The 12,357-nt window shown below is 40.4% G+C and overlaps 1 protein-coding gene and 1 pseudogene across 1 annotated transcript in view; one reads left to right on the top strand and one right to left on the bottom strand.

Annotated features, from left to right (window-relative positions):
- GABBR2 (gamma-aminobutyric acid type B receptor subunit 2) overlaps positions 1-12,357 on the bottom strand; it is a 351,494-nt gene that overhangs the window by 132,835 nt on the left and 206,302 nt on the right. The window lies entirely within an intron of this gene.
- On the top strand, positions 3,510-4,820 carry LOC148126303 (uncharacterized; annotated as a pseudogene).

Here is a 12,357-nt window from a genome sequence, read left to right on the forward strand (position 1 = left end):
GAATTACAGATTTAAAAATTAACACAGCTTTTATATTTGAATTACAATTCAAAATAATCAAAATCAGATCTACCAGCAACAATATTGTTATGCAGAGAGTGCCATCTGCTGATGAGAGAAAAATATACAAGCCTGGGAACATTTCTTTGAAGGACTGTGAAAATATCTACTGGATTATATTCACCTACCCTAAAACCACTGGAGATTTAAATATGAGAACAAGGAAGATTTTTAATTAAAATGACCCCTGAATGTTATGTTATATGATTGAACTTATAAAAGTGACTTAAGGAGGCTTGGATAACTCCCTGGAATATTTCAATGGAACTGACTGACTATTTGTGAGACATAAAGAACTGTGGTTAATGTGCATTCTGAAGTGTAACCTCAGCTTTGAATAAAGAGTTCTTGGGCTATTGGCCAAAAGTGAGATTTATTAAAACAAGACAAGATGCAATACATGGGCAAAAGGAGTGGAACTTTGAACAAGATGGATTGGATGTTTCAAAGCATAAAGGATATGATACAGAAAGAACGCAAGGCGACTATGGAATTAATAGATAGATGGCATAGACCAAAAACTGGAAAATATTATACAAGGGATAATGAGTAAAGATCAAGATGCTCAGGAAAAGAAGGAGCCAGTAGAAGAAATGGAGGGAGAAATAGAATCAGGAAATCAGCGAAAAGAAGACAAGGAGGAGATACCAATATTATTAATAATGACTGATGAATCTAACTAGGAGGAAAACATTTTAAGAAATTTAATAAGAGAATTGGAGAAGCAGGAAGATGCTTTGGGAATGGAATTAGGGGTCAGAACAAATAGTCACAAACTTAAACAGTGGAAGTGGGTAGGGATGGGAGAAATATTTAGATTGAACAGTCAGGATGTAGACATAGATATGGACAAAGATCCTAGAGAAGAATACGGGAGGCAAGCAAAAAAAAAAGAGACTTAAAATATTGATGCAGAAAAGAGATGAAGATAGAAAAGAGAGAGAAAGAGAGACATCCTTCTAAAAACATATTTTAACATAACAAGGTATATTAACATTAGAATTATATAGACTGGATGAAAGCAAAGAATATGAATAGAATTATTTTGTATATATTGTGATAGGTACTAGAATAGTATATTGAAACATTGAACAATTAATAATAATGAATAATGAAGGACAATATTTTAATTCAGATAGATGTGAAGAGTGGAATATGGGACATATGAATAAGAATGAAGTTGTTAAAATGGGAAAATTAGAGATTGAACGATGGTACTATTAAATATGCTTAAATAACATTATGATCAGCAGTGAAATAATAAAAGTCAAATAGTGAGCATAACAAAATAATAAAAGAATATATTTTAATATAAAATTGTGTATTAATAGCAGAAATATATAAACTGGATGAATGTATAGATATGAATAGAATTATATCATATGTTTAAATAATATTGCAATTGGTATCAGAATTGAATATTGAAACACTGAATAATGAAATAATGAAGGATGAAATTTTAATAAAAATAGATGTGAAGAGTTAAATTAGAGAAATATGAATATGAATTAAAGTATTAAAGCAGGTGAGAGATGAAAGACAGAAAGGAAGCATCTTTTAATATAATGGTGATATGAATAAAAGTTAGAATAGAGACAGAAATAAGAGAAAAGGGGAATTATAGTATACACATTTTTATATTACAAGATAAATGTAACAAGAGGGAGGTTCAGAAATTGAATGGCGGTGGTATCAGGTATGCTTAAACAATATGAAATAATTAAAATTACAACCTACTATAAATGTGTATTATTATTAGAAATATATAAGCTGGATAAATGTAATAATCATGAGTAATAGTATTATTTTTATTTGTACCAAAATGTATGGCACCCAGGTGTCACTCTGTTCACGCATTGATATATATATATATATACATATGTAATATAAAATCAAAAACTTGACAAAAAAAGAAAGTGCTTTCATTTGATTTACATTAATATCAGAGGTGGTATTCAGCAGGTTCTGACCAGTTCTGGAGAACTGGTAGCGGAAATTTTGAGTAGTTTGGAGAACCATCAAATGCCACCTCTGACTGGAGATTTTACAGTATCCTTCCGTTGCCATGCCCATCAAGCCACGCCCTCAGAACCGGTAGTAAAAAAATTTGAATCCCACCACTGATTAATATTGGTCTCTCATCAGAGAGTTTTGGCATTTTATTAATCTGCAAAAGATTTGGACCATTTCTTTAAAAAAAATAATCTTAGATGGAAATATTCAGAAAATATCTTCCCTGGTTTTTTATTTATTTATTCTTTGCTTCAGCGTTCTTTGGTTCCTGACTAAGTTTAACAGAACAATAATGTATCAGATTACAGACAAGCAAGGTAACATGCAATTCTCCATTGTGGTGGAGATAGCATTCAGGATTGAGTGATCAGTCTCTGCCTGTGATTGGACTGAGTCTGTCAAAACTTTGATGACACTCCCTCTGCTGCTAGGGACCTCCCCAGAAATTGACTCAGTCAGCTTGTTGGACAACGTGTTAATTTCTTCTCCTAGCAAATTTAACAAATCCTTTCAAATTGATTGGAAAAATAGGAATAAAAACACCAATCCTGAATTCTATTGCAAGCCAGAACTGGTCTACCACTTTGACAGCTGTCAAACTACAGAGTGGCCGGGGCTCTGCCCTTTAAAGGGGCAAAAGACCTGCAGCAAAGAGTACAGATAGTAAGAGTAGATTTAGGAAAGTGAAAGGCTGCAGCGTGCTCGGGGCGAATCCAGAGTAAGATCATTGGAGTCAGAGATGGCAGAATCACAAAAGGCTAGCCATGATGTCAGGAGAGGGGAGGGGGCAGCTCCACAGCCGTCATACTCTCTAAGCCCAGCAACCCCAGAACAGATGGCTTCAAGCCAAAGAACAAGGCTGCAGGAACCCGAAAGGGCTCCAAGGCAACAGAGAGGGACGAGAGCCGCGACAGAAAGAACAAAATGATAAGGAAATGGCGCCCTGCATAATTTCCCGCCCAAATGAGGAACAGCCGTTATCAAGAGGAGAGAGGCAACTGCAAACTGACAGACATGCAGTAGCAGAAGTGGCCATAGGGGGAGCTGAAGAGCATTAAGCTATTGAGGTTTCTGAGATCAGAAATTTCTTCTCTGTCTGCCCAACAACAGAGCAACTGACAGTTACTGATCAGAGGCACAGAATGGCTCCAGAAGCAACCTTTACTCCCATGTCAGCTGGGATCAGACCAGTTAGGGCACAGGAACCTGAGTTCCAGGTTAATATGCCGGCTATGTTAAATGAGGCAGTGAGGCAAGGAGTGTCAGCTGTCTTGAGATAGACCAGAGGTTCTCCCACAGAGGTTTCTGCTTCCTCATCCAGACGCAGTAGGAGACACAGGTCTCATTATGATGATGATCTTTCCTTGCATATAGAATCAGGTGCATATATTCCAGCTGTAAGCTCCCACTCCATCACATCTGACAGTGGCCAGCTGATGGACAGAAACTATTCTGATGATGAGGGCCTCAACGAGGCTGGCCAAGGTTCTATCCCTGGCTTGATCCAACCTGCCATCTTTAGATCTCTCCTCTTTAAGACAAAAAAGGCCACAGGGCAAGGCTTAGTCCCTGAAACGCAGGAGCCTGCAGACCCCTCTGAAGGCCGCAATGACCCATTTTCTGAGAAAACAATCATCGCAGATGTCATCCCTGCGCCAAAGATGTTCACCACAGTCATGCAAAGACAGTGGTCATCCCTCAAGTCTGGTCCAAGCCCTTCCTCCCTAGACAAGAAATTGTTTAATGTAGGAGGCAATCTTTCTAAGGCCCTGGAAGTGCCCGATGTTGATGCCCCAGTTGCGGCCCTGCAAGCCAACACTGACATCCCTGGGGAGCCTGAGGACTCATTGAAGGCTGAGGACAAGGAGGCTGACCAAACGTTGTAAAGAACACACCTGTCAGCAGCATGGGCAATGAAAGCTTCCACAGCCGCATCTTTCTTCAACAGGGCCTCTCTCATCTGGCTCCAGGAGCTACAGGAGAGAATTCCACTGGACGATGTCAGATCACACCTGCATGTGAACAAAATATTGGCAGCAGTAGAATTTTCAGCTGATGCCACACTGAGTGCTGCCAGATTTGCGTCCAGGGCAATAGGGGGAACAGTGACCTCTCATCACTTGCTCTGGCTAAAGCAATGGCAGATTGATATGAGGCACAAGTGGAGGTTGGCCACGGCCCCATTTAAAGGGGATAAATTGTTTGGAGAGGCTCTGGACAAGGTCCTAGTAGACTCCAAGGACAAAGGGAAGGTTTTGCCATCCAGAAAAAGTGATTATAGACCAACTCCCTATGCCAGTCACTCCTATTATAAGACTCCTGAAACAGGAGGGGGATTCCCCAGACCCCAGAGGTCTTTTGCCCCCAGGCAGGAACAAAGCCAGGACAGAACAGGTAGAAATTGTTCTTTTAACAATAAGCGCCCTTTTGAGGGGCTGGGGATCATCCCTTCCGACGCCCCAGATAAAATGGAGACCAACCCTCCCACTGGGGGATGTCTGACCTTGTTTGCCAGGTGTTGGGAGGAAGTAATCACTGACACTTGGGTCCTGGAGACAGTCTGCTCTGGACTATGTATAGAATTCCTCTCTATGCCCCCGAGGTTTTTCATTCATTGCCCTATCTCTAGGAATACAGAGAGAAGGAACCTTATGGAAACAGCTATTCAGCACCTGCTGGAGATTCAGGCTATTCAGCAGGTGCCTGGGGGTCAACAAGGCATGGGATTCTATTCCATATTGTTGTAATCCCAAAAGCCTTGGGGGGATGGAGGGCAATTCTGAAGTGCCTTAACCGCCAAGTGAAATACAGGCGGTTCAAGATGCATTCACTCCAGTCCATCCTGGAGGGAATTAGGGAGGGGGACTTCCTTACCTCCATTGATTTAATGGAGGCCTATCTCCATATCCCTATTATCCCTGCTCATCGACAATTCCTCAGGTTCTGCTACAATGGGAGGCACTACCAATACAGGGCCTTGCCTTTTGGACTTTTCTCAGACCCCAGGTCATTCACTAAGCTGTTGGCAGCCCTGGCAGCCCACCTTAGGGCTATACCAGTTAGGGTCCAGTGTTATCTCGATGACATACTGGTCCAGTCATTTTCCCCATCTAGAGCTACAGAGGATTTAGAGATCACCATTCAGGTGCTCCAAGAGCATGGCTTCTCTGCCACTTCACTCCCACCAATACCTTACTCCATCTGGGAGCTGTTATAGATACTAATTCCTGCAAGGTGTCCTTATCCCAAGAACGTCAGGAGAGTATCAGGGAGTTAATTGGACAAGTGAACTCTAAACCTAGGGTATCCCTGGCTACGCTTTCTAAGCTCCTGGGGAAATGATGTCGTGCATTAATAAAGTGCCCTGGAATAGACTGAATGCCAGGTCACTTCAATGGTTCCTTCTACTTTATCAGAAGACAGGTAGGAGTTGTTCCCTCTTACAGGTCAGATTAACTCTGTTGGTCCTTAAGTCTTTAAGATGGTGGTCATCTGAGGTGCTTTCCATGGGACTCCTATTCAAGGAACCGAACAGGTTAGTGCTGACCACAGATGCCAGTCTTCATGGCTGGGGTGCCCACATTCAATCCAGGGTGCTCCAAGGACAATGGTCCCAGGCAGATTTGGATGATAATATTACTTGGTTAGAGCTTCAAGCGGTCCATCTGGCTCTGAGACAATTAGAGGACGTGGTCACAGGTAAGGACATCGTAATCTTGACTGACAATGTGTCAACCAAGGCACACATTAACCGCCAAGGTGGGACTCATTCAGGGCCTCTGATGCTAGAGACAGAGCAGCTCGGTTTATGGGCAGAGAGACACAAGGTGCTGCTCAGAGCTGAGCACATTGCAGGCGTGGCCAACGTTGAGGCTGACTGGCTTAGCAGAGCCACATTGATCATGCAGAGTGGCGTTTGCATCCCAATTTGTTTCAGGAGCTGTTGGAGCGCTTTGGATGGCCAGCAGTGGATCTCTTTGCTTCCCAGAACAACACGTAACTCCCGAGATTCTATTCCAGGTTTGCGGTTCCGGGGGTGGAGTGAACTAATGCCTTACACAGCACTTGGCCACGGGAGCTCCTGTATGCCTTTCCTCCTCTGTCCCTGATCCCGAGGGTCACCCAGAAACTGTTGGTAGAAAGAGCAGAGCTTATCCTTGTAGCCCCTCATTGGCCCAGGAGGCCATGGTTTGCAGACTTAGTAAACCTTTCCATCTCCAGACCTTGGAGGATACTGGAGGACAGAGTGTTGCTTATCTAGGGGCCAGTATTGCATCCAGAGCCCCAGTGGCTTCAGCTGGCTGCCTGGAGATTGAGTGTGGATCTCTGATCTGGGGCAATTATTCCTCCAGAGTAATAAGAACTATCCAGGCCTCCAGAAAACCTTCCACCAACAGCGTTTATGATGCAACTTGGAAGGCTTTCAGCGAATGGTGTTCTAAGTCTGACATTGTCCCTTCTGGGGCCTTGATTGCCCAGGCGCTGGACTTCCTCCAAGAGGGTCTGGACAAAGGACTTTCACCTAATACTTTGCGGAGGCAGGTTGCAGCCTTGTCCTCTGTTCTATCCTTGAGGGAGAGTGGAATCTTTGTCTAGACATCCCATGGTCCACAGGTTTCTGTAGGGGGCTACAAAACTGAGGCCTCCAGTGGTTCATCGATATCCAACATGGGACCTCTCTAAAGTACTGCAGTCACTGACCCATTTCAACCACTGAGGTCAATTCCCTTGCAGTTTTTGTCTTGTAAAGTAGCCTTTCTGGTAGCGATCACCTCTGCCAGAAGGATTTTGGACCTGGCAGCCTTGTCTGTCAGGAAAGACCTTTGTGTGTTTCACACCAATCGAGTGATGTTAAGACTAGACCCTTCGTTCATGCCAAAGGTGAACTCATGGTTCCACAGATGCCAAGAACTAATTTTACCTGACTTTTGTCCGCATCCTGTGCACGTGTTAGAAAAACGATGGCATACTCAGGACGTTCGGAGGGCATTAAGGATTTACATCAAGAGGACATTGTCCTTCAGGAGGTCTGAATCCCTCTTTGTTTCCTTTCAACCTTCCACCATGGGCTGCAAGGTAATTCCAACGACTGTGGGGAGATGGATAAGACTTTGCATATCCAAGGCCTACCAAACACAGGGACTTGCAGTTCCTCCAATGATAACAGCGCATTCAACAAGAAGCGCGGCAACATTGACGGCGTGGGCCACCCAGGCTTCTCTGGAGGAGGTTTGCAGGGCGGCTACCTGGGCCGCTCCTTCACCATTCATCAGGCACTATAAGCTGGACTCATTTGCTTCTGCTGGGGCAGCTTTTGGACCAAGGTTACTGCAAAAGGTCCATTCTGTATAAGGGACTCGGACCGCACGTAGGACAGCCGGCTTTGGTATGTCCCAATCATGAATGCTATGGAGAAGGGTCATTGGTCCTAACCCAATACTACCTTTCTCTTTGTGTGGAGATAGCATTCTGTCCCAGCCTTTCGTGGTGCGTTCCGAATGTAATGGTGTGTATTATACTTATAGTAGAACACGTCAGTCTGTCACTATTCCTTCGCCAATTTCTGGGGAGGTCCCTAGCAGCAGAGGGAGTGTCATCAAAGTTTTGACAGACTCAGACCAATCAGAGGCAGAGACTGATCACCCAATCCTGAATGCTATCTCCACACAAAGAGAAAGGTCGTATCAGGTTAGGACCAATGACCCTTTTTATTTGGAAATGTTTTTTTAAATAATAATAATAATAATAATAATGGCTATGGAAAATATTCAAATATATGTAGCTCTAGATAAATTAGATTCGCAAATGGTATGTGATTTGAAAGTTGCAGACCCATTGGAAAGAGCTATGGACTGTAAATAGAACTAACTGAATTGATACATCTTTCTGAAGCTTAACCCTATGCTTTTTTACAACAGCAGAAGCCCAAATGAATGGAGAAGTGATAAATTGGTTTTTTGTCTGGGGAATGGATTTATCACATTTAATAGGAAACCATTTTCTTCTGGACTTTGTTGAAAAGACAGACAGATAGTGGAGACTGAATTTATTATATTTAACTGGACAGCAATTGATATGAGATGGTATGGAAATTTGATCCAGGACAAATTACTCTTAACTCTTGGGACAATTTGGGATAGATGGTGTAATAAATTTTCTATGAGTTATTAGTTTTGAAACTTTAACCTTACTTTTGTTGTTGTTATTGTTCTCCCTATTAACTATTTTGATATTAATATACTACTGTATATACCCTAGATGACTGGCCAATAATTTGTAATAGATTTAGTAATTTAAAATGTTGGGGGGCCTGTTTCATGAGAGGTGGGAATAATATTGTAGTAATATATTAATAAATACAACTAAGAGGAATATGTGTATATGTATTTTAATGCATTTTTTTGAATGCCTTGTTTGCTTTGTGTTTTTTCTTTGATTTTTGTTTTTTTAGAATTTTTGGGGAATTTACTATTTTAACTTTTCAAATATAGTAAAATTAGAAAAACAAAAAACAATAAACTGCTCTATTCCAAGTCATTCTCCATTTGAAAGGCTATTGCATCCCAATTCAGTTTAACGCCCCGCCCCCGAAGAACTTTTTAAAGAGAACAGGGACCCAAAAATCTTGTAGAAAAGGTATCTGACCATGTCTTTTTCACCCTTATGAAATTGTAGTGTATCCATTTAAATTATGGTAATTGGTCCATTCTATCTATCTATCTATCTATCTATCCCAGAGGTGGTATTCAGCGGGTTCTGACCAGTGCTGGAGAACCGATAGCATAAATTTTGAGCAGTTCAGAGAACTGACAAATACCACCTCTGACTGGCCCCGCCCACATCCATTCCCTGCCTCTTGAGTCCCAGCTGATCGGCTGGGTCTTCTTTCCTGCACAGGAGAACGGAGCTGGAAAGCGGGTTAGTGGGGTGGGGAGGTACTGGGATTTTGCAGAAACCTTCCACAGGATTGGGGAGGGAATGGGGATTTTGCAGTAACCTTCCCCTGGAGTGGGGTGGGAATGGAGATTTTACAGTATCCTTCCCCTGCCACGCCCACCAAGTCACACCATGCCTACCAAGTGACACCCATAGAACCAGTAGTAAAATATTTTAAATCCCACCACTGATCTATCCATTCATCCATCCATCTAAGCTTTGATTTTGAGCAAGGGGCCATCTTATAATTTTGACTATGTATAATCTTGATTTCAGTGGGAAAGTGAAGCATATATTTAAAGCTGAACTTCTAAACATTAACAGGTCTTAAAAGCAGGACTGCACTTTCTATAAGTGAGATTCCTAAGGTACCTGCCATTTTCTTTCTTTCAGTGTCTGCATTGGTATGCTGATCAAAATTTGAGAGCTGAAAAATATGAAACTGTAATAATTAAACTTAGACTAAGATTAATAATTAATAATTTTAGCATTAATTTATATTCTGTTCTTTAATTCATATTAGGTATTTTGAGTACTTGGAGTAGAAAGGCAGGATATAAATAAAACAAATTAAAGAATATATAAAGTTAGGAAAGTTCAAAAGAACATCTGTCTTTATCATGCATATTTTTCCTCAATCATATTTTAATTTTAAAAGGGTTTTTCACTGAACTGTAATCTTACTATTGCGCACATCAAATTAATATTTGATACAATCCATAATGTAATTTGTAAATATAAAATTAATTACATTTGAAATGCATAGATGTAGGTTTAACAAATGATGTGCTTTACTGGGTTTATTAAAAATGCAAAATCATTGGAAAAAATATAAAATAATTATAGCTTGCAATTAAAAAACTTGTTTCTGTGAACTAGTGTTTAATGACTATTTTTATATGTACTTGGGTAGTTCAGGATAGTGTGAGTTGTTACTGATTAAAACTAGTAAGCCAGTTTTAAAACCTTGAAATACTCATTAAAACAAATGATTGGGCAGAATTCCCAAAAGCATGACTCATTTCCAAATCATGTTGACCCACTTTGCTACGATGATTTTCTTAAGTACCATTTACAGCTGTTGATTAAATCTGATCTACCTAATAGAACAGCTATCAATTCTAAATGGAAACGCAGGCTTCATAAGATCACAGGGCTGGAAAGGGAACTCCTATGGGCTTTCTTAGGAAATTCCTGGCTACAGTTATCACATGGGACCCATCTCTTCTAATGCCAGATGTTCTCTTTTAGCAAAAGACCAGATGGCCAAGGGGAAAGAAAAAAAAGTAACACATTGCTACATCACAGTAAAATTAATTATTTTAAAAAATGAACAATCAAAGGGTGAAATGTGAAATATGAAGGCAGGTAAATCAAGGAAAAGGCAACAGAGAATAGGAGGATATGAAGATATTAATATCCAATGCCCCAATATTTTATGAAGCCTATGCAAGTTAACTTGTACTGTCCTATTTCATAGTGTAAATCAGGGACTGATGACAGCTACCAATTTAAAATAAAGGAGGATTAGAATGAAAGATGAAGATGGAAGTACAGATAGACCTCACTTATTGACTGCCTCATTCAGTGACCACTCAAAATTACAGTGATATTGAAAATTAACTTTGATAACAATGCTCACATTTACAATCTCCACCACATCAGTCACATGATCATCATTACAATTGATATGCATTATCCTAAGGCTGATCCATTTCTCCGCCCCCCCTCCCTTCCAATGTAGAAATGGAGAGATTGGAGAGGAAGTAATTATGAGAGAGTAAACAGGCATACGATGAGGAATACACATCAAAAGAAAACACTGGTTCCCACAACCCTGCTTGGGACTGGGAACTGTGAGTATACTCAGCAAATAACTGGTGTATTCCTCATTATGTGTCTGATTATAGTACTTATTGTATCCAACATTCTTGAAAACAATCATTTTCAAACTAACCTGGATCCATTTATGGAAAGATAGTTTTCAAAGTGCCTGTAGACTTAGCACATTAATTGGGGTTCTATACCAGATAAATTTGCTCCTATTTGCTTTAGGTCAGACGCCAGTTGGCAAGAGTCTACTATGGTGAACAAGATGACATCTTCTTTTACAATCTGGATTTCTTTGCAGCACATACAACACAAGGAAATGCATACATTTGGTAAGTTATTTATAATATAAATGCTACCATCTGCATACCACACTCAAAACTTCCTGAATCCTTTTAGCATTTGTATGAGTAGCTGGATCCAGAAATGCTCTTTTGAAGGACAGGGCAATACTGTTGCTTTGAAGAACAGAGTGCACTCTGTCATTAATCAGAAATGTTTAAAGATGTTCTTCAGTCTTTAATATTTATACTTTAGGGAGGTTGTTGAGAAGAGGTAGAGTTTTATTACTGAGAATTCTGAAGGAAATGGATTGTTAGGATTCTTGCCATTGAGAATTCTAGAACTGTAAAGAAATAGAAAAAACGTTGTTTGCTCTGATCATTGACTTTCATTAGGATCTAGATGGGTGAGTGGTGTCATTCTTTATTCTACTAGACATCCCAATAGTATTGAATATAACGAACCACAGTATCCTTCTGGACCACCTTCAAGGCCTGGAAATTGGGAATAGTGGTTCTCTTCTGACTCAAGTCATTGGTTATTCCATTGTCTGTTTCACAGGATTTAGTTCTGTTATCTAATGCCTATCACATGTTGATTACTACTTGGATATACAACTGTAACATGTTTTATTTGAGGCTGCCTTTGGAAATGATCTGTAAGTTACAATTGATTCACAATGCTGTGGCAAGATTGCTGGCAGGTTAACCTTGTCACTGTAGAGTAATGACAATTCTATATTGTTTATCAATAAACCTCTAGGCCCAATTTAAGGAACCAGTTATCACCCATCATGTCCATGTCATGTCATGGGTGGACACGACAACGAGATTGAAACTTGGTAAACCATTGCCTGATGTATCCTAAATCTACCCAATGATTTAGGATACATCAGGCAATGGTTTACCAAGTTTCAATCTCGTCGTTGTGTCCAAACATCTTTAGAGGTTGTTCAGAATGCCCTTGCCTCCGTGAGATGTTGGTGGATTATGTATTAGATGCAGGTCTTTTTCATAGTGGCTTCCATTCTTTGGTACTCTCTTTCCCCAATGAAAGATTTGCCTCATTTCATCCTTGTGTTTTACCTTTAGTCCCATTTGACTGCAGGCATTCATCTTGGCTATGCATTTTTTTGTATTTTTCTATTATTTTGTTATAGTTGCTTTCTTGTTTTGTTTGGCCCAGATTCTTAATGGTCCAAATGTATGATAAAATAATAATAGTAGTAGTAATAGT

The sequence above is a fragment of the Pseudonaja textilis genome, chromosome 3, assembly GCF_049901715.1.
Source record: "Pseudonaja textilis isolate UNSWEBS1 chromosome 3, rPseTex1.2, whole genome shotgun sequence".
Lineage (NCBI taxonomy): Eukaryota > Metazoa > Chordata > Lepidosauria > Squamata > Elapidae > Pseudonaja > Pseudonaja textilis.